Source organism: Neophocaena asiaeorientalis, unplaced genomic scaffold, assembly GCF_003031525.2.
Source record: "Neophocaena asiaeorientalis asiaeorientalis breed wild unplaced genomic scaffold, Neophocaena_asiaeorientalis_V1.1 scaffold273, whole genome shotgun sequence".
Lineage (NCBI taxonomy): Eukaryota > Metazoa > Chordata > Mammalia > Artiodactyla > Phocoenidae > Neophocaena > Neophocaena asiaeorientalis.
The window spans coordinates 1,367,634-1,394,164 of NW_020171827.1; the positions used below are offsets into that span (position 1 = coordinate 1,367,634).

At 40.6% G+C, this 26,531-nt stretch overlaps 1 pseudogene; it reads left to right on the forward strand.

Annotated features, from left to right (window-relative positions):
* Positions 1–26,531, forward strand: part of LOC112396600 (uncharacterized) — a 394,687-nt pseudogene that overhangs the window by 310,333 nt on the left and 57,823 nt on the right.

Below are 26,531 nucleotides of genomic sequence, written 5' to 3' on the forward strand. Positions count from 1 at the left end.
GTTCAACATTCAAAGCACATTAGAGATAAAATTTAGTTTTCTACAAGTCTGACTAATCTGTCCCACCCAGTGGGGGAGAGTGGTCAAGGGCAGTTATCTCATAAAAGCAAGCAAAGAAAGTGAGGTGAAGATGACTTGGTGTCATGCCTTTTATTGGGTCTTTGGAAAAGAGACTATGTAACAACTAAAAAATCTGCTAAGCTGAGTTTAAGACTAGGTATGTTTTGCTTTTGGAATCACTCGTTAAAAATGGGATCGTCAGGTCATTCTGAAGACAGGAGAATTGTAATTGGCCTCTAAAGACTGAGTCTCAACCTTAGCCAGTGTTCAGATGCTTCTCTTTAACATAATCTTTTGATAGTTTATGGAGTCTTTTTGGAAGAAATGTAGAAAAAAGATGTAGGTGCCTAGGAAAGCCAACAAGACTGTAGTTGGAGGGTGGATGTGTTCATGTAGAAAGCGTGATATGAAAGCCTGTTCCTCAGAAAGATGTAGGAATAATGAGCCAGCCTGTCCTTGTTCTTGTTTTAAAATACACATATTGTAGCATTGTAGTTGGTTCCTGATGGACTGCTCATGGAGCAGTTTAAGGCATAAGCTATTCATAACCTTGTGTACCTTTTCCAACCTAAACACAATCTCTTAAGTAAATCATTTTTATATTAGCTTATATATAACATCGTGTGGGAGCTTTTTCTTTGACTTTTTGTCTGATCTGAATTGCTAGCTAGGCATTCATATCTTCTGATGGTGCTGTTCTAGGATATCTTTTTACATTCCAAGTTGGCATAAGCCAGAGTTATTTATTTTACCCTTGTCAAGGGATAGCACTTAGTGCTGTGTCATAACCAGGGCTCAGTCAGTGAGTACTTTTTAAACGCTGTTTCAATTTTCTGCCTATGTATACAAGTATTCCCTTTAAATGAATGCTTGTATTGAGGAAGCAGAAAGTGTTTTTTACTCATTTATCTCTCACCCTTACTTGTCATTATTGTCCTCCACCTGAAATTGTTTCTGTAGAGGATCTTATGGAGCTTGGTTGTCCATGAATATATTTTGTGTTGACTAAATCAAAGAGGGTAAGGAATGTGATACATTTTTTCCAAGAAGATTAAAATTATTAGTATGACTATATTCCATTCTTCTTTGGTTCTTTTAAAAAACAGACTATTTTTTAGAGCAGCTTTAGATTCACAACAAAATTGAGAGGAAGCTACAGAGATTTCTCATATACTCCTTGCCGCCCATACATACATGGCCTCCCCCATTATTAGCATCTCTCATTAGAGTGGTACATTTGTTAAAACTGATGTACCTACATTGACACATCATTACCACCCACAATTCATAGTTTACATTAGGTTTCACTCTTGGTGTGGTACATTTATGCATGATGACATATCTCCATCATTATGGTATAATACAGAGTATTTTCACTGCCCTATAAAACCCCTATGCTCCACCTACTCCTTCCTTCCCCCCTTTCCCATCCTCCCAATTCTGGCAACCACTAATCTCACTGTCTCCATAGTTTTGCCTTTTCCAGAATGTCAGAGTTGGAATCATACTGTATGTAGCCTTTTCAGATTGGCTGTTTCGCTTAGTACGATGCATTTAAGTTTCCTCCATGTCTTTTCCTGGCTTGATAGCTCATTCCTTTTTAATGTTAAATACTAGTCCATTGTATGAATGCACCACAGTTTCTTTATCCATTCTCCTGCGGAAGACATCTTGGTTGCTTCCATGCTTTGACAATTATGAATAAAGTTGCTCTAAATAGTTTTGTGCAGCTCTTTGTGTGGACATAGGTTTTTGGCCCCTCTGAGTAAATATCAAGGAACATGATTGGTGAATGCTAAGAGAATGTTGGGTTTTCTAAGCAGCTGCCAAATTGTCTTCCAGAGTGGCTACACCGCTTTGCAGTCCCACCAGCAATGGTTGAGTTTCTGTTGATCCACATTCTTGTCAGCATTTGGTATTGTCAGTGTTCTGAATTTTGACCTAGAATGGCCAAATAATACCTACGTTAGAATATAGATGGGACTTCCCTGGTGGTCCAGTCATTAAGAATCTGCCTTCCAATGCAGGGAATGTGGGTTCGATCCCTGGTTGGGGAACTAAGATCCCACATGCCGTGGGGCACCTAAGCCCATGTGCTGCAACTACAGAGCCCATGCACTCTGGAGCCCGTGTGCTGCAGCTAAGATGTGGCACAGTCAAAAAATAAATAAATTCATTAAAAAAAAGAATATAGATATGTGGTGATATCTCATTGTTACTTAACTTTGCATTTCTCTAACAACGTATGATGGGGATAATCTGATCGCATGCTTATTTGCCATTTGTGTATCTTCTTTGCTGAGGTGTCTGTTACGGTCTTTGGCTCATTTTTTAATTGGGTTGTTTTCTTTTTGTTGAATTTTAAAAACTCTTTCTGTATTTTGGATGTACGAAGTCCTTTATGAGGTATATCTTTTGCATATATTTTCTCCCATGCTGTGGCTTTTCTTCTCATTCTCTTGACAGTGTCTTTTGCAGAGCAGAAATTTTTAATTATAATGAAGTCCAACTTGTCAATTATTTTTCATGGATTAAGCCTTTGGTGTTGTGTCTAAAAAATCACTGCCAAAGCAAGTTCATGTCGATTTTCTCCTATGTCATTTTCTAGGAGTTGTATAGTTTAGTGTTTTACGTCTGTGATTCATTTTGAGATAATTTTTGTGAAGGGTTGTAGGTCTGTGTCTAGATTCCTTTTTTTTTTTTTAATGTCATGTCCAGGTGTTCCAGCACCATTTATGGAAAAGGCTATCCTTGCTGTGCTGTATTACCTTGTCTCTTTGTCAGAGGTCAGTTGACTCTATCCTTGTGTGTTTATTTCAGGGCTCTCTATTCTGTTCCATTGATCTGTCTGCCTATTCTTTGGCCAATACCATGCTGTCTTGATTACTGTAGCCTGATAATAAGTGTTGAAGTTGGGTATTGTTAGTCCTCCAGCTTCGTCTTTCTCCTTCAGTATTGCTGGCTAGTCTCGGTTATTTCATTTCTTCTTACGCATTTAGTGGATTTCATAAAAGCTGACCTTGGATTTTCACAATATAGAAAAGTGTTCTTTGGACGGAGGGTCTGGATGTAAGAGATAATGATGATAAATATGATATATCCTAGAAACTTCGGAAAGTTGGAAAAAGTTACTTGTTTCCCAGACTTTTATTGAATGGTGTAATCAAAGAGATGAGCATCTGGCCGGAAAGCATTGTTACAGGGAGAACGGTTTCAGTTGTTTTCAAAAAATATTTTATCTGTCTGTAACAGTTTCAGTGGCTCCTTACACCTGCTGAATAAAAGACAGACATTCAATGGCCACCACTAGTTGACTCCAATCTGCCTTTCCAGTAGTGGCCTCCACAGCTCTCCATTGTGAATGTATATTCTTGGAGGAAGCATAATTTGATGGGGAGGGGAAAATGGTGGATTTAGAAAATTCTGTGCTCAAGTCCTCCTGCTGCAGTTAGTAGCTGTGTGAACTTCATTAAATTACATCACCCCTCTGAATCTTAGTCTTCTAAAACCTAAGAAAAAAATATATAGACTTCTGCTTTCATCTGTGATACCATGTAAGTAAGTATGATGTAGGGTCAGAAATTTAGATCTACTTGAACTACTTATTCTGGCTAATTTGTATCTGGAGTGTATGCACATAGGATACTTGGAATTTGGGGAATACACCCTTTCCTTGTCATCTATTGAGTTGGCAAATTCTTCTTTTCCTTTTTTCTGATATCAGAACAGTTTGGCCACAAACAAAGATAATTTAAATAATAGATTTGGGGCACAAATAAGCTATTTAAAAGTTAATAAAGAAGGCTATACACAAATCGTTTTGAAGCGATTCAAATTTTTTATATGTTGCTCAGTTATGAGGGGAGAGAGAACATAAAAGCTGATTTTTGTTGGGTTACTTACATGCTCAGTATCTTAATTTTTTTGATCGTATCCAATCCTGCAGAAATATCTAGAAGGACATACAATTCACTGTTTTCAGATACTGCTCACCATCTGTTTTCAAAGTGAAAAATAAGCATCATATTGTACCTTTATTTCCCTTTGTCTGCTAAGTCCAGAATCACGGGAAAGAGGTCGCTGTTTATTCTGTTGACAGCTAACTTCATATTAACAATTCACGTTCCATGGTCTGCTTTCTTTAAATAGTTTTATGGTAACTATTCACCTTTGTTTTTGGCGCTCTCACATACTTACTGCAACAGATATTCTTAGCTCAAGGAAATAGGGAACTCATTCATCAGGAATGTTTGATTGGGTTTTTTTTCAGGAACAAAAAAGTGATTTGCTTTTTCTAGTATTTTTTTTCCTCTTTCAGACCTGATCCAATGTGCAAGGGAGAGAGAAAAACAAGAGTCTTGGAAAGCTGATGTGAATCACAGCAAGTTCACAGACTTAGATGGAAAACGGGAGGAATGAAAATGTAACGACTGCATGGCTCGTCTGTATTTTAGATGCTCTTATATATGTAATTTAGGTTTTATCAAAAGCATTAGTATCGTGAAGATGATGGGGACACGGAGTAATCTCATTGGGCACATAAGGAAGCAGGTCAGAGAGGCAAGTAACCTGGCTCAAAACATATTGCTAGTAAGCATCGTAGGGTTTTCCTTGTTCGCTCTGTTGTATGTAGCTCAAAAAGGTGTTTTTTTGTGTAATCATATGGATTGTAGTAAAACCAGTACTATAATTGTATTTCCTTTCAACACTTTCAACGGTTTCATGCCCTACAGGAACATAATGTTTTAGGATTAGGTTTTTATACTGTTGTCTGTTCCTTATGCTCAAAATGGCAGTGACTTTATAGCAGAGACTTGCTGAGGTAGTGCATTTTCTTGTCTCCTGGAATGTTCTACGGCAGCAATCGTGTAAAAGACAAGAACATTTGAAGATGACTGTCGAGCAGTAGCTCTGTTATTGAATGCTTACTGTATGCCATGTATGTGTCTGTTCGCTTTATCTGGGTTAAGTTTTCTGCTCTGCACAGAGCTCCTGTGCGGGGGGGCACCATTAGTTTCTCCATTTATAGGTGAAGAGGTCGAGGCACAATAGGATTCCTAACTTGCCAAGGCCCCAAAGCTATAGCGTGGATTCAAATGCAAGCCCTCTGGCTCCGTAGCCACCCTACAAGTGCGACCTTTTGGCCTGATGAGTTAGTGGCTGCGGTTCTCTGAGAGTCCTGACTTGGCCTCAGTGGGCATAGGAAACAGTTTCATGTTTGTTTATTGCCAGGACTATCATATTTTTTCATTAATTATAAGTAGTGTACGTTTTTTAGCATAGTTGTTGTAAAATGTAACTCCAAGCTGTAGTTAGAGGGTGGGGGAAGATTAAGTCATTTGGAACAGTTAGGAAAAGCCCTCTGGGCACCCATCCGGAGTTATGGTGGGATCTCGGGATCCTGAAGGTTTGTAGAGAGCGGGGAGACTTTGTGTCTTTGCTCATAAGTGTCCCTGCGTCAGTTTGGTCTTAAGCCTGAACCACTCAATGATGGAAAAACAAATCTTGGGAAAGATAAAATGGTAGAACTAAAGGGAATCCTACATAGGTTTCAAAGGACTAGAGTTTCACAGCTGTAATTTGTAATGTCCACTATCCTTGTTATATTTTACATGAAATTATTTATCTTTTTCTGTTTGGGAATATATTTTCCATTCTGTTTTAAAATATTCTGTCTTTAGAATTCTTTTAATTGTAATGACTGGAGGGTGGAAATAGGTGAACTAGGTTCTTTTTATTCCAGCCTTTTTTAGTCTTTGGGATCATTACATGTTTCTTTGTTCACTGGTATACTTATTCAGCAGATGTTTATTGAACACCTGTTGTATTCCAGACCCTCTACTAGATTCTGGGGATAAAAGATAAAGTGCTCAATCTGTCCTCAAGGCATTTGGATTCTGGTGGGAGAAGTTGTCCTGTACTCAGCAGTCATCATGCAGACAAAGAAGTACTGTGTTCTGTTAGTTCCCCGATGGTGATCAGCAGACATTTGAGGCAAAGCTATGAACAGTGTTAGGACTGGGTGGGCGAAGGTGGGCAGGGTGAGTGTTGGAGGCTGGAGTGCTCAAAAGCCTGGAGCAGTGGAAGGACAGGAATCACCATAATCATCTCACAGCTAGAAAACCGAGCATTGTAACCAGCTCAGTTTACCTGTGAAGGAAATGCCACCTGCACTCAGGATTCAGCGACCTCCCCAGCCAGTCTTTATTCATTAGGTAAAATTGGGCTGCTTCTCTTTTCCTGCCTTTTTTTTTTTTTTTTTAACTTTTTCTGTTTAGCTCGATGGATTTGTACGAGATGTAGGTGTTTACCACATCAGGCTTTAATCCTACTGAGGGAGTAGGGGAAAAAAAACAAGCTGCCTCTATCACACAATGGAATGTAAGGTTTTCTGACATTTGTTTCTATGTCTTTTTCCTATTTTTCTCAGGAAATGCTATTTTTCTGCTATGCCATTAGAATGTCTTTTTCATCAGAAGTGTCTGTATCACTGCTTTTCTCATCTTTTTTTTTTTTTTTTTTTGTGAGCCATCCTGGATAAGCGTGGCATGGTGATGGGGAGATTTCCTCTGTTGAGTACCTTAGATTTGCTGATTTGGGGTTTTATACGGGGACAGCAAAATGCTCTCGTTTAAATAACTTGCAATTCCTGGGAAACTCATAAAACTGCCTGACATGATGTTAAATAGTTTGTACCTATAAGAAACTTTGCAGATGGCTAAGATAAGTATGAAGGATGTTTTCTATGTTTTGACTTACTGTCTCTTCAATTACATTATATAAAATTCAGCAGACTTCTCCATGATCCCTAGGGAAATGAATGATTTTCCTGTCATAAATCACAAATACCACAAACTAGAGGAGGATTGTAATTGACAGGTACCCATCGATAGTTTATTTATATTCTCCAAGAGGACTCACAAAAATGTAGCATCCACCATATTTATTCAGAAAAAAATATATTCTTAAATAAATAAAATTACCCTGACACTGGCTGCTGTACTTAAGAAGCTTTAAAAATTCCAACTGCTGACTTTGCTTAGGTAAACTAGCTGGGTGTCCCAACCATGATTGTGTAAGGTAAAGATAAATAAATGTGTGAATGTACACACACACACACACACACACACACACACATACAGTTGAATACTCTGTTCACACTGTTCCGATTCAGGGCAACTTGAAGATGATTTGGAGGTGTTATGTGAGCAACTTTGCATTTATTCCAGAAAACTTCACTGGAGGAGAAAATACATTCTTGGCATGCAATAAAACCCCACATTAGGTTATATAATTCATTTTGTGATTTTTGTAATTTATTCAGTAAATCTAATAATGTAGTGTTGGATAATGAGTTAGTTTTAGGAGTAAAAAAAAGTACATGACTGATCCGCCATTTTACAAAATGAACCACTGAATCGTGGATTTGGATGTGGTTTGGGGGAGCCTTTCCACTCCCCTCCTGGTCTTCTAGCTCCTTCTACACGTTCTTCCTTCTCACCCAAATCTCCTTTGATCAAAGGGAAGCACTTTAAAGAAAGAAATCTTCAGGAATTTTAATATAATTACCTTTAGGATGAGAGTTCTGTTCAACATAACATCATTGGCTGATTTAGTAACATTTTGGATTCTGCCCGGACTTGAAAATACTTTCAGTGTCCATTGCTGAATATTGCTGTTGTCTTCATGTTTTGCTTCTGGGATTAAACTAGATAGGATTTCAGTTTTTAAGTGCATTCCAGTGGGTATCAGTGCATTGGCGAGTAAAATTTCCTTAATTGACCTGGTTCCAGTAGAAATGATCCAGTCCCCCTGCCCCTAATTTTTCTCCTTTTTAAAAGCAGAGACGAATAACCCACTGTTGTCTCTATCACCTTGAGAAGAGATTCTGTCAACAGTGGTTTACAAAAGCAGCTTTGGGGCCTAGACCCGGGGAGTGGTTAGGATGGTAACAAAACGAGATCCATGTTTTTCTTTTAAGCTACACGTGGACAACTTCATAAATTATCAAATTCATATTCTATTCGCATAAGAGGGAACATTTTGCAAAAAAAGTCTGTTCAAATAAAATTTCCACTGGAATATTTTCTCCTACCCTGAGGACACATGCCTTTCCCCAGTCCATTTTTCCTGCTCCCAGTACCTTGTGTATGGTGAGCATTCAGTAGTCAGTGAATGAATTCCTTTGTCGCTGTGTCTCTATGATGTCGAGTGGAAGTCGGCACCCGAACAATAGCTCCTGGATGGTCTGCGCTGGGGAGGCCCGGGCTCCACTTCAAAAGCGATTTCCCCATCCTGGCAGGGCAGAACACGTTCTCCTGGGGCTGGGAAGTCATAGCTCTCTCCCTGTTAAACACTACACCTCCCTTTTGCTTTTTTTCCTTCCCAGGAGCTGTGGAATCCAAGTGTGGCTGCCAGGAGGGATCCAGAAAAGCCAAAGAGCCCGAGCATGTCAGATCTTCCTGTAGTCACACACACACACGTCAAACCCCAGGGAAGTGATTGAGGATCGGCGGGGAGAAGATCCAGCCAGGTGAGCAAGCACGTCAGTCTGAGCGCTAAAGCGACAGGAAGGGATCCTTGGCAGTTCTGTGTATTTGGCAAGATGGGGATATGACCTGAGCTTACACCAGATTACCCCAGAGCGAATTAATTTCTACTAAGCACTGTAAATGTTAGGATGACTCCGCTGAGCTCTTGGGCTGAGGACAGATGAATACATCAAAGACGATGAATTTCTTTCCAGGTGTGACTGGGGGATTGCTTCTCTTCTTTCAGAAAAGGGTTAAATCCCAACTGTTTTCCACCTTCAGGGGAGGTTCTTTTGTTCCAAGCCAAGAGGGGAGCTTTTGGTTTGGGTCGTGAGTTTGGTTTTGAGTCTTCTGGTTTGGGTATGTATGGGTGTGGGTTTGTCTGTGGGTGGGGTGTGTGTACGTGTGTTTCCACAAGAGGTGGCCAAGACTGTTTTTCCTCTTTAAAAGTATAAATCTCATTTTTTTTTTGCTATGTTTGGGTCCTTATGTTTTGAAGTTATCTTCCAGGTGAATTCAATTTGACAATTCATTACTAAAATGTTAAAAAGTAAATAAAAATAGCAGTCACTGGTTGGAGGCTTATGCAAAGTTTGGTGCTATACCAGGATTTACCAGGGTTCCATTGTGATTCTAAATTAGTTTTAAATTTCTGCCCCTTGCCTTCCTTTTCATTTATGTTAAATGTTACTACTATGTGGAGAGGAGTGATGTTAATGATAGCAAGATGTCATTTAGAAACTCCTGCTCTACTGCTTATATATATATTTATATATATAGATATATATATAGATATATAAAAGATCAACAGGGGAGTTGAATCCCTGAAACAGCTCTTAGGCAGAGATATTAATGTTCACACTATTGACATTTGGAGCTGGATAATTCTGTATTGTAGAGTTTTCGCCTGTGTATTGTAAAATTCAGCGGCACCCCTGGCCTCTACCCACTAACGGCCAGGAGCACTCCATTCCCCCGGTATGCAACCAGAAAGGTACCGTGGAGGACAGAATTGCTCCTGGTTGGGAACCACACTGCTCTAGGGATACATTTTTACTAAGGCAAAGAAGGTAAAGAAAATATTGAAGGTGGAGAATATAGAGCTATTGTTTTTGCTTTTTAAATATATTGATGTTACCTGTGTAGTTCTAAAGAAAGTACATCTTTAGCAGATAAGGTCTGCCAGTAGAATTCCTACCTCACCGCCAATTGTCTGTCCGTTATTGAGTGGAATTTGGTTTAGATGAATACAACAATTGCAGCTCACTTAGAACAAGCATTGATTCTTACGTTCTCATTATCAACTAAAGAACTGCTGAGTGTTCGTATACCATGCGGTACTTCCTCTGAAGGGGACACCCTGGTCCCTGGGTGCGTTCATAGTGCTAGCTTAGTGGTTGGTGCACAGGATTCAAATGAGGCTCGCGTGAAACTTTAACTGATGTGTGAAATGAATGAAGAAACACGCCCGCTCTACGCGAATTCAGTTTTAGGAATGGGAGGTCAGATACACGATTTAAAGACAGGTTTCACTGAATTCACCGTCTCCTACAGTACTGAAATTGTCCAGGATATGGCATCCTTCCCATATAGGATGGTAATTCATTTGCTCTGTTCTCAGTCTCCTTCCAAACTCACTTCTCCCTCTAGTAGTAGAATGTTTGGGCTGCCAGACAAGTAGAGTCATGTCTCCACTGTGATTTAACGTTAAATGTCCTGCTGTCTTTATTTCAGAAAAAATTTTTTCCTCTTTATTCTCTCTTCACATGAACATACATGTTTGCCAGGCACGTTCTTGCTTTTCCTTTTTCTCTTATTTTCCATGCCTCCCGCCCTTGTTTTCTTCCTTTTTTCTCTGACTATAGGAACTGTCAGGTGGCCTGGCTGGCATCATCTTACCTTTTTGTGAACTGTGTTACCCAGAGACCTCCATTTATTATGCCTCAGGCTCACTCTGTCCTTAATGCTATATCTCTCTGAGGGATAGTTAATGATCTTCGCAGCAAATGAAGGTGAACTGTAGCCACGTTATTGTGATAATACAGCCAACTGTATGGAACAGATTGGGCTGAGCTTTGAACAGCTGGGGCTGGCAGAGTGAGTCTTGACTCCTCTCGGAAGAGTTCCAGAACAGCCAAATCATCAAACTTGAAGGGGAAAGAGGGACAAGAAAGGTTATAGGGAGAGTGGTTCCTGCAGGTGCTTTTTTGCCTTTGTGATCTACTTTTTGTAGGTGCTTTTTGAAATTTTCACTGGTTTGTAGATCTGGCGAAGCGCAGACTGGTTGAACCCAGGGGCTGCTGTCACTGCTCTTGGGCTTGCCTGCTTAGTGGCTGGGATGGTATTTTCTTGTTCATTTGCAGGTATGGAACATGAGAGAGATAGATGCTTCTTTTAAAGCTTGTTCCTCTCTTCAGTCCAGTGAAACCATTTGTAGTTTTAAGGGGAGCTTTTTTTTTCTTTTTTTTTTGCGGTACGCGGGCCTCTCACCGTTGTGGCCTTTCCCGTTGCGGAGCACAGGCTCCGGATGCGCAGGCTAAGCGGCCATGGCTCACGGGCCTAGCCGCTCCACGGCATGTGGGATCTTCCTGGACTGGGGCACGAACCCGTGTCCCCTGCATCGGCAGGTGGACTCTCAACCACTGCGCCACCAGGGAAGCCCTTAAGGGGAGTTTTGATTTGCAGAATGTACAGAACCCTAGCATAAATTCATAAAGACTCTGTTGGAAATTTTGGACTTAGTTGTGTGGCTTCCTGATGGATATAATAAATGAGCATCAGTGTGGGGTATGGCAGATGTTATAAATTGGTGGCCCACAGAGCCAGATCCAGCCCTCAAATATGTTATTTGCCCATACAAGGGAGTGTGTGTGTGTGTTTAAAGAACAAGCTGCCAGTGGGTTTTTTTTTTGTTTTTAATTACATAAAAATCTGGTTAATCTTGCCAAAGAAGCCAAACAATCTGGCTTCCCCAGAGCTCTAGTCTCCCATGGTACATGCCAGCTGAGGCTGAGTAACCACTGCCCCATACCTGTCTTCAGTCGGCAAGGCAGGGGCTTTGCAGCTCACGGGAGCCCTCACCTAACACCCTCGCATTTACTATTTGATGGGCCTCTGCAGGAGAAGATCAGGAGAGAACAGTTAGAGGCTTTGGGATGGGGAAGAATTGAGTTTGACTTTGAGCTTCACTGCCAGCTTTGTCAATTTGGTTAAGTTACTTACCTTTCTGAGTCTTAGTTTCTTCATGTATAAAGTGGAAATAAGATTCTTTACCTCATGGTTGCCGGAGAGAACATGAAGTGAGATAGGATATTCAACACCCTTAAATAAGAGCTATGTATCGATACATGTCTAGTAGGGTGTTACACACGTTAGCCAGCATTGTAATTTTCAGTTGCTATGGATCATAGGTGACGTGAGGCCAATCGTTCAGGGTCACATTGACTGTTATAAAATTAGATAAACACATCTACTACTCAGGACAACCAGGGGACTTGTGTCTCGGCTTCCCATATGTCTATTTTTGTCTTACAATATAGAATTTACAGTGTCTCTAGGGGAATAATACTGTAGAAACTGAGTTCTTAGGGGTGATATTATCTAAAGAGAGAAAAATCTCATAATTTAGTTCATATTAGGTAGACCCTTGGTTTTCTTTTGACTAAGTCATGACTTGGTAATTTTGGTCTAAACTCCTGAAGTTTCTGTCTCCCCATCCCAATTACATTCAAAATCAGGTTGATGACAGCCCTGAGGACTGAAGATACTCGTAATCTTCATGGAAGGAAAGGTACAGAAATGAGAGCACCATATCAATTAATATATTTTCTTAAAAGTGCGAGTTGAGGGCTTCCCTGGTGGCGCAGTGGTTGAGAGTCCGCCTGCCTGCCGGTGCAGGGGACGTGGGTTCGTGCCCTGGCCCTGGAGGATTCCACATGACGCGGAGCGGCTAGGCCCGTGAGCCATGGCCGCTGGGCCTGCGCGTCCGGAACCTGTGCTCCGCAACGGGAGAGGCCATGGCAGTGGGAGGCCCGCATACCGGAAAAAAAAAAAAAAAAAAAAAGTGCGAGTTGAATTTAGTTCTTGTTGGGCTTGTAATCTATTGAAGGCAGCAGTGTATCAGCATGTTCTCACAGATTCTTTAAAATTTCAAAGGATTTTTTCCAGCATTATTGCACTCAGTTGGCATCTTTTCTCTTTAATCCCTGACCTTTGACAATTATCAGAAGGTTCCAGCACACGTCTGGCTGCCACACTAGGTGGGCTTCCTGCTTATTATATATGTAGTTAGGAAATACAGGTTTTTCCGCCTATTTTTCTACTTCCTGCAAAGATGGGTTTCCTTTAGATGTGGATATTTCACTTAAATGCATACTCCTGTCTCAAAATGGTAAGGGATACCGGTGCAGTAATTTCTTACTGTACTTTGTGAAGATATCTGGAAAACTCCTGTGTCCAGTGAAGAGCTTCTTAGATAGAGGAAAGCAGGGTGGCTAGAAGATGTCGAGGCAGTTGTGGGACCAGTGGGAGAAAATATATGTAAAAGGTGAAAAATGATTTGTGATTAGCACACTTCTTATAGAGTTCAGAATTCAAACGATATGGTATGTGTAAACAGTTATGTTTTCAAGTGTTGTCTTAAATCTACCTTAGATGAGTGAAAGTCATTATTAGGATAGAAAGTCCCTGAATAGAAGGCATGAGAGAAGAAAACATTATTTTTAGAGCCCAACTTTTAAAAACTTCATGAATGGACATGTAGGTCTACCTCTGGACCTTGAAATTGGGCCCAAACCAGATCTGGTTCTCCGTGATTACTCAGCACCCCTTCTCCTTCCAGCCTCCATCTACTGCTGTTCAGGGAGGCGGTGCAGGGAAGGATGGAAGGAGGTGAAGAGAGGAGGAGGGAAGAGTGTGGCTGAAAGTGGGAGGATTTGGAGAATGAAGATTCTCTGCACTTTTTAAACATTCTCTCCAAATCCCTGAAAGTACTGTGGCATGTTTAAATCTAAGGAAATAGTTGGGTTGATCCATATGAAATTGGCAGTATTTCATTTGTTCAAAAATGGCAGTTTTACACAGTTCAACCAAATACAATTATGACATTTTTGCTAGAATTGCTACAGGCCCTCCAGCTGGGTGTATGGAGTGGTTTTAAAAGCCAGAAACGTTTTGGCATCCCATTGGTGATTTTTCTTTTTTTGCATGGTTTTGCTAAAATATACAGGTATTTTCTGGCTTGGATTTTTCTTATCAGTTTTTTCTAAGTTACAGTTATTGCCTCAAATCTCAGAAGAACTGAAAGGACAGCACAGTGTGGTGGGGACCGAAGCCAGTGGCTCTCACCAGATTGTTTACAGCGGGACGTGCGCGGCAGGCTGGGTTTGGTTGTGGGTCAAAACTGGGTTTTGACCTTAGCTGACTTCATGTTTGTTTTGTTTTGGAAATAAGACATGGATGTGAAAAGATGAAAAGCTACCCACATGGCACATGATTTAGTAAATCGTGTCCATGTTAGGGTAGATTGAACCTCGTTGAAAGTTGTGATGCTTGCTCAATAAGGCATTGTTTTCCTCTGTTTTTATGGAACAGAATGATTCCATGAATACTGTTATAGTTTGGGCAAGAAACAAATTTACTCAATCAAGAAAAGATAAAAGTCTCTAAGAAGAAAGCCTAGAGGTAGTGAAGTCAATGGTCCTCAGATGGAGGGGGCTGGAGGGGGTGGGGTGTGTGTGTGTATGTATGTAAGAGTCTTGTAGTGGGGGAGGTTTGTTCTGAGTGAAAGAGACAGATGCTTCCTTCGCTGGCTTGTTTCCTGGTTTTTGCTGTTTTATTTTAAGGTTGGGTGCATTTTCGATCTGTCTGTGAGGGCGTGGTGAGCCCGCGGGCACACGCACCCGCCCCTGTAACTTGTTATTCCGTGTGTAGCATCAAGTGGAAGGTGCGAGGCTCCACCAACTGCTCCGAGCAGAGCCCACTTCCCTTCACCGATGGAGCCCGTGAAGCAGTTATACCAACATCAATCAAGGAAAACCCACAGGCTGAACTCACACAGTTGAAGCAGGTGCGTGAGTGAGCATTCTCTGCCAGGCGCACGTGATTGAGGTGTACCTCGGCGTCGTGCCCACAGATGTCAGTTATGATGACTGTGTGGGACTGTGCCCACTCCTTGCAGAGCCAGGACGAGCCTGTTGTATTTGGAGGACAGAGGAGGTGCAGCTACTGACATCTCAGTAGCCGATGTACTCAGACTAAGGGTCTAGTATCTGTGTGTGTGTGCATACAGTGGTACAGATCAAATATATGGATGCATGCATACGCATGTGTAGATACATGTGTGTGCGTGCACACGTGCGCCAATTCAAAGCAACCTCAAGTGGGCCACGAGATAAAGAGGGAATATGAACATCGGAGATATTCCTTAGTATCTGACAATAAGGGAAGGTGGTTTCAAAAAGGTGCATGTCTCATTCTAAGTTGCACCATCCTGATACATATTGAGCCTTAGGAAATTCCTACAAAAGTTTTGCACCATGTTTAAAAAGAAGAAACATTGAACATTAGGACTTCATTATATGTTGTACCTTATAAATAGTTATTAGTTCTCCAAAGCTGCTTGAACATGTTACTGAGATGCTTCAAAATATTATTTATATTCACATATGTGAATAATCACCCTCTCTTTAAGCAATATTCAGCAAAACAGGACACATTTTTTTTTAAACTACCCAAACTGGCTAAGTTTGAGAATAATTATAAAATCCAGTGTAACTACAGGTTTGGGAAACCCCCAAAATATTGGTGGGGAATTTTGTAAAACAACATTTATCTAGTTATTTAGGTTGCACAGGGTCTTAGTTGGAGCATGCGGGATCTAGCTTCCCAACCAGGGATCGAACCCAGGCCCCTGGCTTTGGCAGAGTCTTAACCATGGGACCACCAGGGAGGTCTCCTATTGGGGGGAAATTTTTTATATGCTATCTGGAGATTATTTTGCAATATATAAAATCAAAAGTCACAAAATGTGTATATTCATAGTTCTGGCAGTACAGCTTCTAGGCAGATTTGTCCTAAGAGTATAATCGAATGTGTGTAAAAAGATTTTACCACGAGACTACTTTATCACAAACTTATTTTTTGATGTATCTTGTTATAAATATCTGAACAGTATTAGGGTGTGAAATAAATTATAGTAGACATGTACAGTAAAATACCAAATGAGGCATTTAAACAATGTTGTAGATTTTTCTGTGATCTTACTTAAAAAAGATACCTTGTTTGCATGCGTACATGAATGGGTAGGCATTGTAATAGTTTGGGAGATTATACATAAACTTAAAAGTTATTATCTCTAGGTGATTTGAGAATAATTAAATGTCTTTATTTTGCTTATCTGTTTACTAATATTCATGTAATCACCTACATGTTAAGTGTACAGCAGAGGGCAGTCATGGAAACAGTATTTTAAGCCTAAAAGCTATCTAGAAATATTTGTGGAGACCAAGAAGGGAAAGAGCTTTTTTTTTCCCCCCAGATGACTGTTTAGCAGATGTTAAAGACTGCTGATTGATTAATTCAATGAAATGGGTGTGCCAGGTACTGTACAAGGCTCTGTCATGTTGCTCTGTGCTTCTCACATGGCGAATGGCTTAATCTCTGATAAACTGATTAGTGTGGCTTTAGTAACAGAGTCAATAATACCAATTCGGAAATTCTAACATGGACATGTAAACATCAAGACTAAGCAGTGACCTTTTGCTTCATGTTTTGACGTATGTTTTATCTGCTCTATACTGTCTCACATGGTTAGGCTTTTCCTCCGATGTCTGGGGAGCCAAAAGCAGATAGGAAAATCATTGGGAAAACTTGACACCATTTATGAAAACCTTAAAGAACAGTAAAAAGCTTATCGGCAAATGCTTTGAAAAATCTGACTTCTTATTTTGTAGGTTTTTGGCTTTGAAACTCAATCTCGTTTTCATGTTCAGCAGGTGTCCTCTGGGGAGTCAGGACAGGGTTTGAAGGGTGGGAGATTAGTGTGATGAATTTGGTGTCCGTGCATCTGGAATGTTGAGACGGTGGAGGATGTAAGTAGGAGGTTTAGATTAGGGATGTCTGCCTGGAAGAGGATCAGGATTCGGGCAGACTTGTAGAGACTCGTGTAGGGGTTTAAATGCTTCTTTGAGCCGCTGAGAGTGTCCCCCAAAGGCAGGCTGCTTCTGATCCCAGTTTCTTTCTCACTGTCATGGTCCTAGAAGTGTAACCTTCCTCTTGCCTCTCAGCACTTTGGCCTCTTGCACTAGTATGAGAGTAGAAATTTAAGAATTCCAGACTGAATTACCCAGGGCTCCCAGAATGAAAAAGAGTTTTCATGAGTTCAACTATAAAAATAGCAAAGATTCTTGAAGAAGGGTTTGTTTTGGATGAGTACCAAGTACCAATTTGCCAAGTTGCTGTGTGTGTGTGTGTGTGTGTGTGTGTGTGTGCGTGCGCGCACGCGTGCGTGTGTGTCTGAGGGAATGTTTATGGCTTCTTGAACTTGGTTCATTTCTTTCCCGTTGGTGAAGGGAAGAAATTAAAGTTTGGATTTTGTTCTATTTCCATTGTCCAGTGAATCAGGAGAGTTGGGCCCATTTGTTACTTTAGTGCTGTGGGAAAATTTGTCATGATCACTTGCGCTTTTTTCTCTCTGTCTTTCTCTTATTAAAACAGATCTGATGTCCTTAACTAATTGCCTTGTGGATAGTTTGAAGTATAAAGGGTGAGGGTGGTTTGAGCTATCCTTGAGACAAGCCCAGAGTGATAAAATCAATAATTTAAGGAATCACTTGCTTTAAAACAAACAAACAAACTTGTAAATAGAACAAGACTGTGCAAATCCTGTCTTTAGGCAGGCTAATCTAATCACACACAGAAGGCAGCCTGTTTTCTTACTTGCTGGACCACTTCCACTACATATTCTCACAGGGAACAATATATTAAGTACAGTGTTTAGAAATATTTGTTGAATCCTACTGTCTGATTTTGGCAAATCCCAAGGAAAAAAAGAATATGTCTTGGACTGTTTGAGCCTTCCTGGAAGGATGTAAGAGTTTTCCCAGCGAGGCTGGCTTCACATTGTGGGAAACGCTGGTTTGGTAGATAACACTGTTAGAATTTATATTCAGAGGGCAATTTAGTTCTCTTTAGGTGTTTGGAGCGGCCACAGCTGATCTTATATCTCTCAGGATCTCAAAAATACCCAAGGTGTATGCTAATCTTTCCTTATGTTGATGTTGTCATTTCCTTTAGAAGGGCACTCTTGCTTCTCACCCCCTCATCCTGTTTCAGCAGCAGGCTGAGCTCACCAACACTGAAATACACAGAGTATCAGAGGAGAAGACACGGGTGATAACAAGTGAGAGTGGGTGAAAGACGGCATCATAGGGTGAAATATCCATTGGCTAATGCTTTTTTCTATTATGGAATGTTGGAGCGTCAAGATGAAAACTCCTAGAGGAAAACAAAGGCTGAACGCTCTTTGACATAAATTGCAGCAATATTTTTTTGGATCCGTCTCTTAAAGCAAAGGAAATAAAAGAGAGAATAAACAAATGGGATCTAATTAAACTTACAAGCTTTTGCACAGCAAAGGAAACCATTGACAAAACAGAAAGATGACCTATTGAAGAGGAGAAAAATTTGCAAATGATATGACTGATAAGGGGTTAACAGCCAACATATATAAATAGCTCATACAACTCAACACCAAAAAACCCCAAACAACCGGATTAAAAAATGGGCAGAGAGATTGAATAGACATTTTTTCCAAAGAGGAAATGCAGATGGCCAACAGGCACACGAAAAGAAAACTCAATCGCTAACCATCAGGGAAATGCAAATCAAAATCACAAAGAGATATCCTCTCACACCTGTCAGAATGGCTGTCATCAAAAAGAGCACAAATAACAAATGTTGACGAGGATGTGGAGACAAGGGAACCCTCATACACTGTTGGTGGAAATGTAAATTGGTGCAACCCTTGTGGAAAACAGTACAGAGGTTTCTCAGAAAACTAAAAATAGAACTATTGTATGACCCAGAAGTTCCACTCCTGGGTACATATCTGAAAAAACAAAAAGCTAATTTGTAGAGATATATGCACCCCAATGCTTATAGCAGCATTATTTACCATTGCCAAGGTATGGAAGCGACCTAAGCGTCCGTGGACAGATGAATGGATAAAGAGGATGTGGTATATATACAGTGGAATACTACTCAGCCATAAAAAGAACGAACTTTTGCGGTTTGCAGCAACATGTATGGGCTTGAAGGGCATTATTCTCTGAAATTAGTCAGAGAAAGACAAATACTGTATGTTCTCCTTTGTATGTGGAATCTAAAAATTACACAAACTAGTGAAGATAACGTAAAAGAAGCAGACTCGCAGATAGAGAGAGCAAACTAGTGGTTACCAGTGGGGCGAGGGGAGAAGGGGGGCAGTATAGGCGTAGGGGATTAAGAAATACAAACTATTAGGTATAAAATAAGCTACAAGGGAGCGGACCCTGCAGGCCTCGGGTGCCTGTGCACTGTCCTGGCCACTCAGGCAGGCGGGTGGAACTCCCGCGCTATCTAGCCCTTCGCCTCCCCTCGCCTGATGTCTACCCCAGGCATTGGGGGTGGGGGGGTCCTGGCGGTAACGACAGGCAACCCAGGTGCTGTCCAGGCGGAGGGAGCCACAGCCGCACCTCCGCGCCTCTTGCCCGCAGTGGGTGAGGAGGGCGCGCTGTCTTGGCCCAAGGCGGGTGCTCCGGCTGCTGGGTCGCTGGGCCCCCTGAGCTGGAGGCGGAGTGCAGCCTGGGCGGCTGCAGGGGCCGCAAAGACGACCAGGAGTTGGGAGAGGAGGACGGTGAGCTGGAGGAGGCACGTATTAAAAAACAGACAAAAGCTACAAGGGTATATTATACAACATGGGGAATATAGCCAATACTAGACAATAACTATGAACAGAGTATATAACCTTTAAAAAACACCTGTAACTTATACTGTATAGCAAGTATATTTCAATAGAAGAAGAAGAAGAAGGGAAAAAAGATTTGGCAAAATCTTAAGCGAATTTTGCTTAAATGTGGTCATCACATAGCACTGACAGAGTAATTGAAATTTGTGATGGTGATGAAAATGAAAATCAAATATTTAGAAAGTAATGTTATGGCCCCTTTATTTAAAAAGGTGTAGTATTATGAAGAATGTAAGTGAAATAAATTCATTTAGTTTGCTTCTCAGCACATATCAGGCATAAAATCGTTTTAATAGATCTTATGTAAGGGCTTATGTTGCAAGGGCTTATCCACTGGTGCTGAAGTGTGAGTAGACATATCTAAGTTCTCCTGCTTTTTAGCTTGTAACTTTGGGAAGCTATTTAAGCTATAGTATCTCATCTCTAGAAGGGAGATAAGAGCATCAACCTCAGAGGGTTTTTAAAATAAACTTTATTTTAGGATAGTTTTAGATAAACAGAAAAGTTGCAAAGATAGGAAGAGAGTATTCATATCCTCTTTACCTAGTTTCCCTTACTGTTACCATGTTACTTTACTGTGGTATGTTTGTCAAAACTAAGGAACCACCATCGGTACTTTATTATTAACTAAAGACAGTTTATTTGGACTTGTCTAGTTTTCCCCTGATGTTTTTTCTCTGTTCCAGGATCTTGTCCTGGATACCACATTACATTTGTTCATCATGTCTGCTTAGACTCTTCTGATCTATGACAGTTTCTCAGACATGTTTTTGATGACCTTGACAGTTTGGAGGAGTGCAGGTCAGCATGTTGTAGAATGTCCCTCATTTGGAATTTGTCCAGTGTTTTTCACGATTAGGCTGGGTATGGGTTTTTGAGAGAGACTATAGAGGTGAATTATTATTCTCAGCACATCAAATCAAGGGTATATATGCACACGGCTTATCACTGTTGAGCTTGACCTTGATCACCTGGCTGAGATCATGTTTGCCAGGTTTCTGCATTGTAAAGTTACTCCTTTTTTCCCTTTTCCATATTGCATTTCTTAGAAGCAAATCACTAGGCACAGGTCATAGCGTTGTTTAAGGTTTAAATGAGATGATACAGCTCTTAGCACAGAGCCTGGTGCTTAGGAAACCCTCATGAAATGTCCCTTGTGACTGTCGTTGTTGCTTTTGTGCTAGTAATCCCCTTCAGTGCTTAAAAGCCAGTAGTCTTTAGAGTGTCTTCCTCATAGTTATACCGTTCTCAGTCATTTACTGATGTTGATCAAAACAATACAAAAGAGGAAGAGTGCTCACAGACTTTTCAAGTGAGATGGCTGTACTCAAAGGCACTCTAGGATGGGGGTGTATGAAGTCACTCAAGCTTTACCGCTGAACAGCTGTGCTAAACTGAGATCATCAGCATCTGGTCCTGTTTCAAGGGATGGTGTCAGTCATCAAGGATGAGCATGGAGATGGAGGGTGGCTGGGGTGAGGGTGCCTGGCAAATCTTGAGCATGAGCGGGAGAAGGAAAGTAATTTGGGAGCTGAGCCTACATTATGGCGAGACCTTGGTCTCTCCCCGACTGCCCCCCACCGCCATGGTCAATTTGATATTTTTCAGGTAGAATTCTGAGTTCTTAGAAAAAAATAAAACTGTCTTCAGCACTTCTCTATAAAATGAGGGCCTTGTTCTGTGACCTGAGATGCTTCAAAGCCCTTGCAGTTGTTGCTGGAGTATTCGCTGAGCCTGGAGTCCTGTGTGTAACCACATCTGTTGGAATAAATAAGAACGGCTGGTCTCTTGTACAGATACTGTTCGGCATGAATTTTTTATTTAAGTCTCTCCATGTATCTAGTAAACAGTAAGCAGTATTCTAACATTACTAAAAGCCTCCCAAGTCTCCTTCCAATAAATTTCCTTCACTCCTCCCCATTTAGAAGTTCAGGGTGTAGGGCAGGGTTAATGTAGCAGAGAAGGAATGCTAGGAAAGTATTTCTGAGCTAGAGAAAATAAGGTTCCTTTTCTATGTATTCTTTCCCATTTGACCTTCAGCTTCTCTCTTAGATAACATATTTTTTGGACTGTTTCTTGGGAAAGCAAGATTTATGCGGACATTCTTTTACTGGTGTGTATGTACTAAGTGAAGAGAGACATATTTGTATTAAAATGGAGTTCTCTGTCCCTGACTGCTTCGTGGGGAGAAAATTTACATCTGCTTTAAGGGTAGATGAGTGAACTGTTTGCTTGGTCTTCTTTAAATGACTAGCAAGGAAATTCTTCCCATTTATCTTGGTGAATTTCTGTCTTAACATGCTTACTTGAGACTGAGCACCCGTTTCCTGTCCTACAGAGAACCCAGGAAGCACTTGAAGAACATACATGGCATCATTCATTTATTCTGTTCTCTTTGTTATTAACAGCAGAAAGAAAATTTTTATTTAATCTGCCAAATTAACTTCGGGGTCCAAAGGAGTGAAAACTATGATGATGCATTGTTTAGTCTCGCTCTTCTTTTTTCAAGCAAACGGTGAGTTCCCTGTCCTGGGGGCTGAGAATATAAGTAAAAATAAGATGGGATCTACCTCAAGTATCAAGTGATAACCTTGGTGGGCTCCAGGAGATTTTATTATTCTTTTAAGCCTTTGTAGGGCTCCTGTGGTCCTCACGGATGCTCACAAATGTGTCAGTGGCCCTGTTTGGGGGCATTTAGTACAGGTGCACTTTCTGGCCTCTTTTGAGGTTAGGCATGACCATGTGACTGGCTTTTGCCCATGAAATGTGCGCAGAGGTTGCATCTGTGACTTCCCAGACGAAGCTGAAGAGTCACCGTGGGATTTGCTTTCATCCTCTTCCACCTACCTTCGTGGGAACATGCACAATCTGGTCTCGGAGGGGCCGTGATGGAAAGACCCTCTGACCTAGGTTGGATGTACAGTGTGAGCAAGAAGTATGCTTAGGTTCTTACACGTCAGTAGGATTTGGGGTGGTGTGTTCCTTCAGTACTATCAGCCTGTCCTGACTAATGCAGTCAGTGTCATCATCTCTTTAGAGTCGCAGGAATTAAGGCCTAGATGTTTGAGCTGTGGAGGGGATATTCACAGTTGTGATCGTGGTAGTGGTAGGAAATCTGTACACATAGTAGTTACTGTAACACAAGAACTGGGCTGCCAGTTTATACTCTTAGAGGTGTGACCTACATTTCAGTATAGTTGTTACATTTCTTCAAGGAGATTACATCCCTTCTGACCCTGCATGCCTTCTTCTCAACAAATATCTTTACATAATGGAGAATAATTCTAGAGAAGGAAAAATCAAAGTATATATTTAAATACACACACACACATACACACACGCGCACACGCACGTTATCTTACCCTCCCAAGAGTCATATGAGAGATTTTAATGCCAAACTACTGGTTGAGTGCCAAGAAGAATTTATCGGGTGGACATAATGCTTAATTTATATTTAGGGAATTTCCACTGCTAAATCACAGAGCTTATAAAATTTAAAAAGAGGAGGAGGAGGGGGTGGAGAGGGAAAAAAGGGCCCGGGGATCTGGTTGACAATATTCCTTTTAATTTAAAGCCACCTGAAGGCTTTAGTTGAATAATAAATTCCCATATGGTTTCCGTTCTTTCAGTGTTAGAACCTCAGAAATGCAATCTACTTTTAGCCTTGGCTTCTGCTTGCCTCTTTGTCAGGGTGAGAATGCTTCCCCGTCTGCCTGCTGGTAGGAAGTGTAAGCCAAGCCCACGTCTCTTGGGGATAGTTCCCAGGCTGTACTTTCTACTGGGCAGGTTGGCTTTTCTGGCGGGAGGACCCACTCCTACAGGGAGCTCCTTTTTTTTTTTGACATCGTTATTGGAGTATAATTGCTTTACAATGGTGTTAGTTTCTGCTGTATAACAAAGTGAATCAGCTATACGTATACATATATCCCCATATCCCCTCCCTCTTGCGTCTCCCTCCCTCCCACACTCCCTATCCCACCCCTCTAGGTGGTCACAAAGCACCGAGCTGATCTCCCTGTGCTATGCGGCTGCTTCCCACTAGCTATCTATTTGGTATTTGGTAGTGTATATATGAGGACATGGGGAGGGGGAATGGGAAGCTGGGACGAAGTGAGAGAGTGGCAAGGACATATAAACAGGGAGCTCTTGACTCCCGAAGGGGCAGAGGCAGCCAGTGCGACCACTCAAGATGGCTTCAGGCCTCATTAGTCAGAAAGCCTCTTTACAGGCGCTTTCTCAGCTCCCTGTTGTGCTTCCCAACCGTACAGTTCTGTTTACAATCAACTTTTCCCCTAAAGGAAAAACCCATCCTCCATTTGGGTTCTGTTGTTTTCCCCTGATGTTTTTTTTGGTAACCATCAGAGTCTTTAGAATGGCAAATACTCAGCAAAGCCTGAGACTTGAGTAGAGAGCTATTTTCAGTTACTTGTGCTTTCGTTACTAAAAATTTCCTCTTTTCCTGATCGTGTGTAAGTTTACTTTTCTCTTGTGTCAGTGAGTTCACGGTATACCCAGGGAGTCTATAGAAAACCTTTGGAGAAAGAGTTTTTAGAGTATGATGATTGCTCTAAGCTTGCCTCCCTTTTTTCTCTTAATTTTGTTTTCAGTCTTAATGAAAAAGCTACTTCACATCAAATGTTAATGGAAAAACACCCAGTGTTCTTTTGAGAGAAACCTAGAGATACACACACACACACACACACACACACACACACACATACACATTTATATTTAAATTTGGATCTGAAGTGCTTCAGTTTTTCAGATAGATTGAATTAAGGTAGCTAAAGACTAGAAATCCATTATAAGCACGTACTCTTGGTTGTGTAAACTGTTCCGGGCTGAATTTGTGAAATTCTACACTAATGTCATTAAAATGCCAGGAGATAACTTTGTTGTGGCTCAAAAGGAGCTATCTAGAAATTAGGAGATAGGATTTTGGTCCTGCTTCATTGTGCCCATGTCACTATTTAACTTCTATTACTGTTTATCCATTTAAAAGTTAGATTAATGGTGCTCACCTTTCCAGTCTTCATGGAGTTGCAAAATGATTTCTTCACACAAGGACAATCGAAATGATATGTATAAAGTGGCCTGAGTCTTTGGAAGAAGGGTCCTACAAATGTATAGGTAGATGGAAGTAGAAGAAGAATACTGTATATGGAAGAACAAATGAATTTGAAAGGAAATGGGGTTACCACCTCTCTCAGCTGACCAGACAGTACTAAGTGAAAACTGTTCTGTTTCCACCAAAGGCAGCATTTTGAAGAGGACCCTCTGGCAGGGTCATTGCATTAGTATCCTATTAACTTGAAATGAGAAAGTACATTTTGAGTACAGAGGCACTCAAGATGAGCTGATGTCAAATTGGGCCTTCGTGATCCTCAGAAATCACTTGTGGGATATACTATTAGGATGAAAATGGTATTATCTGGCTTGTAAATTAAATGCCACAGTTTGTCTCCTGCATAGTGTGTCCTCAAGTGGTATTTCATGTGTTTCTAAAAATGCCTTGTAGAAACTAGACTAACATACAGCTTGTTTTTTCTTTTTGCTTGATTTTTAATTGTCAATTGCTAATATAATGATTTGAATCAAATGTCAAACAGAAAGAAAATCAAGCACAGTTCCAACACCACTTTTATTCAACACGTCTCCTCCGTGTCCTATAATTTTCCTCAATACGATGTTTTATATGTGTGTATCACTTAAAAAACAAACAAACAAACCCTCTACTGCTGGTTTACTTGGATAACTTTACAGTAGCATATTTAAAAATCTGTTTCGTGGGATGAAGATATGGGCACCTTATCCTTTACCCTAGCTCTACCCTTCTACTTTCCAACACGTATAAACTGTACATTTATTTTCACATTGCTAAAGTTAACAATCCTATTCTGTGACTTTTACGAAGTCTCTCATGTTACATATTTGGATCGATACTAAAAAAAAAAACCCTGAAAACCAATCATCATTGTTTATATCTACGTATGCAAATAGTGTCCACTACAGGACCAAGTAAGATGCTCTGATTTCGTTTTTTTTCCAGTTTCGTGACCCCTGTGCCTCTCCGTGAGAGGGGTCAAAGGAAGACTCCTTATTTAATTGTATCAATTCATTGAAACCATACAACATTGTTTGCTTCAAATGTGGCCTTTAACCTTCGTATACAGCTTGTTAACCCTGAACTGTTTGATCTCTATATTTTCTGGGAGAAGAAATAGAAGCCTTTAAAAAAAAAATTGGATTTTCTTTCTAGAGTCAATGTTGTTTTCTCTCATTAAACTTTTGGCATCTCTTTTAAGCTTGATTTTCAGATTTTGTAGTGATGTTCAGGTCTTATTAATTCTGAGTGGTACTTGGAGTAATCTGGAAACTACATCTCCCATTGGCCCTGGGCCATTTTCTCTTATTATTTTGATGTGTTTTCCTTAGGCTTTCTCTGCTGTTTCTTAACAATTTCTGTCGGTCAGATGTTGGGTTGCCTTACATCCCTCTACATCTTATCTTTCTTTCACATTTTCCATCTTTCTGTCTTTGTCCTTAATGTTGTGGGAGATTTTGACTCTATCTCTTAACCCTTCCCTTAGTGGTTTTTAGCCATCAAATTTAATTTCTAAGAGCTCATCAAATTTTTAACTTCTTGTTTTTATTTTTGTGGCATCTGTTTTGAAATTCATTAAAACAGTGGTGTAAAGCACTAGCATTCTGCCAGGAATTCATCTATTATAAAAATATGCATTATAAATTCAAAATCCCCTATGGGTATTTGTAGCGACATCTAGAATTACCCTTCAGTTTCATAATCTGACCACTTAGGAAAAAAATATCACCAGTTGCTCATTGGCCATCTGATTTGACTTTTACATTATTAGTAATGCATACCGAACAACAGCAATATACAGAATGAGTGATAAAAAGCAAAACAAAACACA